Below are 3416 nucleotides of genomic sequence, written 5' to 3' on the forward strand. Positions count from 1 at the left end.
TGATAAAAATGCGACAAAATTTACTTATGCTTAACCGTTGAATTATTTCTTTATTTGGGTGTAATTTCGTTGCTAGGCATTTTAGGGGTGGAATAGTTAAAGAGATCCAATTTGACTAATATGTTTCGAATTTTATGCTGGTCGATACAATTTTCAACTTTCAAACTTTTATGCTAGTCGATACACCGCCCACCCAAGTATATATTTTTCTCACTTTCTTCGAACAAAAAATCTTGTTCTTTTTTTTCTGTTTTTTTCTCAATTAAGTGAAGAATCTGAAAACGTTCACCAAATAATTTGTACACGAGTTACGGCTCTTGGATGATTGCATATGGGCAAGGGGGTTGCTTAACACAAAGTTTTGGATATTTTGTCATTTTGTCTCTGGGGTGCTATTATGCGAATAGAATCAGAAAGCAAAAGCAGTACAACTACATAATTCTGAAATAATTTGACGACAAAGTTTGTCGCAAATTATTTTTTGAGTTTTCGTTTTTTGAGAATACCCTCTGAGTTAGTATACATATTTAGCTATGCGTTAGTTTCTATTGTATCCTTTCGTCCAGTTGCTTCGAGACTTGGAAATTTTTTGGACCTGTGATCTTCGCGTGAGGCTTCTTCTTCGCTCACCCGCGACAGCTTATCTACTTGACCGCAGTAGGTTAATTGGTCTTTTCGGCTAGGTGAGCAACGTTGGTTGTTAGTGTCAGGTGCAGGTGCATCGCGAGATAGACAGACGTTTATGTCAGGTGCGGGTATGTTACTAGCAGTTCAGATGGCCAATTTCAACTTTGAGTTTTTCAGATTTTTTCACAAAAATTGATAAGAAATTAGAAAAAAAAAGAAATATTTCGTTATTGTTTTTTTGCTTGAATAGTTTTTTATCATGCAAATTTTCGGGTGCGACATTTTACCATAATTAATCGAACTTATTTACCTTGAAAAATTAAGTCACATAAAATATTACCAAACAAAGGAGGGACTCTTTGGTTGATGAGGGGGTCAATTTTTGTAGGGGGGATTTGCGGGGGGGGGGGGGGGGGTTAATGTTAGGGCAGTAACACTACTCAATGTAAGAATGGGTAATCTGAGCCTTCAAATTTGATGGTATATATTTCATTTTTTAAGTCCAAATGGGCCCCGGGTGCCAGCATACATATGGGTGTCGTCTTCCTCCCCGCAAGAACAGTCTGAACAACAACTGGTGGTGAGGAAGGAGTAGAGAAAAGGATTGAAAAGAGCATTCACATATGTGAACACAATTGAACTCTCCATCCAGAAGTGTGAACAACCCCCTCCGCCGCCTCCTTCATCTTTAGACGCAAAGACAGACCTGAAGATTTGAAGAAATTATTATTTTGAACATTCCATCTAATTACTTGGTGACGATAGAGTTTCAAGACAAATGTTTCATTAAACTTATTTTATTCATTTTTTCACGACAATTTGTTGTATATTTTTGAGCTTTTCAAACCCACCTCCAAGCTTAGGCGGAAGTAAATACTAAAATTAGGTGTTCAAAGGATTTACAATCGATTATAATCGTGATATTTTCCAAGAGATTATAATATCTTAAAATCGGTTACAATTGATTATAGTTCATCCAAAAAGCTTTTACAGTCAGTTATAACCAATTCTAATCGAGTATAATCTCTTATTTTGCGAAACGTTTGTCGCACCAAATTATAAAAATTTTTAATTATATCCTATGGGTTATTATTTTACTGTCAGTAACAAAATCTCTAAAAGTTCATAGAACACAAAAACTTTCCAAGAAACAAAAGTTCATAGCGAACCTATCATATTAGCTGAAAGGTTAGGTTCCCGCGGTAAGTGAAAAACAATTTTTTTAATAATCAAGGAAACTAAAGCCATGTCCTGATAATTCTGTGGTTGAACAACTCTAATAGAGAAGAGATGAAAAAACAAAAACTTTATAAATTTGAATTCATTTGAAAACCTTTCTTTTTTTGATTTTTCTCATTTTTCACATAAACCAATGCTTGCAATTAACATAAGGAATAAGCAATTCAGATGCAAAATTGAAAACAAAATGGGCAAAAAAGTGATTACAATCGATTATAATCAATTACAAGGAATATTTTGTACCATAAGAAATTGGGATAGAAATAATTGATCAAAAGCGATCATAATTGATACTAAAAACATAAGGTAATAGATTATTAACGCTTGAAACTGGATGCGGGAAAAATTTCAATGGATGGATAAGCTTACTCATTTATTCACCTCTAATTTATGCATTTTAAACAAATTAACAACAAAGGCAAAATTAATTAGTATATTTTATAGAAAAAATTGAAGGCTATAATTTTATAAAAAATTGAACCTTGAAAATTAAAGACGCCGCCTGAATCAGGGGCGGACTTAGGGGGGCGGGAGGACAGGCACCCCCTCTTCAGGAATTCGACCCCCTGCCCACCCAAAGGGTCCCCCTTTTGGTACTTTTTAGGAAATCCTTTTTTGGCCGAATGGGCCTTAAATTTTTCTAAAGGCGCCTTTGGCGCCAAAATATACAAACTTAGAGGGAGAGCGCGCGCCAAAAAACGCGATTTTTTGTCAAAATTTTCCAAAAAGAGCCAAAAACTGCTTTTTCGACCTGTTTTCATATCAAAAATTTGCCTGCGCCGCAGAAAGTGGCCAAAACAGCGTGATTTTAGTGCTTTAGGAGAGCTCGAAAAATCAGTTTGGTCGACCTAAAAAAATAGGTCGTCAAAATTTTCGTGAGCATCAGAGAACGTGAACAAAAGTTTAAAATATCAAAACTGTATGTGGGGTTAAATGGTAGAAGAGCTTTTTACAAATGTTATCTTTTTAATCAAAATTACTGACCTGAACAAACACACCCAGAAGGGAAGATGAAATATCCAGAATAGCGCAACCAGCGCTGCTATCATTCTGAATAATTTTCTCTGATGAATCGAACTGTTGGCGGTTAAAGTGAGAATATTGTCAGTTTTGATGGCAATAATTGAGTAAAAAAACGCAATAATAACTCCCGGAATACAATAAGTGGTTGCAAAGAGAAAGTAGTAGTATCGACTCATGAAGCTTTCCGAGTAGTTTGATATGCAAGCGATGACGTTTTCGTGCAGCTCGGTGAACATGGCTGCCGGAATTGCGGCAACGGAACCAGCAATCCAAATAAATCCACAGACTGAAAAATCAAAAAAAACAGATGTTATTTGACTATCAATCGATATTTTAGGCATCGTAGATATCTTTTAAATAACCAGCTAGACTCCTAATCCTGGGTAATTTAATCAAAATAAGAACCTGTTTTACTTGCAGCTTCGGGTCTATTTTTTTTTTACTTTTTTCGACGCGAAGTCATGTTAGAAATAGTTATCGGAGTTGCCGAGTCATAAATCATGTCAAAGCTCTTCCAGTCGTTATTT

At 35.5% G+C, this 3416-nt stretch overlaps 1 long non-coding RNA gene across 1 annotated transcript; it reads right to left on the reverse strand.

The window, feature by feature from the left end:
* Nucleotides 1-378: 378 nt before the first annotated feature.
* LOC134854624 (uncharacterized) lies at nt 379-2963 on the reverse strand. The gene is made up of 3 exons (XR_010164421.1): nt 2851-2963; nt 1157-1333; nt 379-763 (listed from the first exon to the last, which is right to left on the reverse strand). It is a non-coding gene; the product is annotated as an uncharacterized LOC134854624 (long non-coding RNA).
* Between the last annotated feature and the right edge of the window lie 453 nt (nt 2964-3416).

This window comes from Symsagittifera roscoffensis, chromosome 9, assembly GCF_963678635.1.
Source record: "Symsagittifera roscoffensis chromosome 9, txSymRosc1.1, whole genome shotgun sequence".
Lineage (NCBI taxonomy): Eukaryota > Metazoa > Xenacoelomorpha > Acoela > Convolutidae > Symsagittifera > Symsagittifera roscoffensis.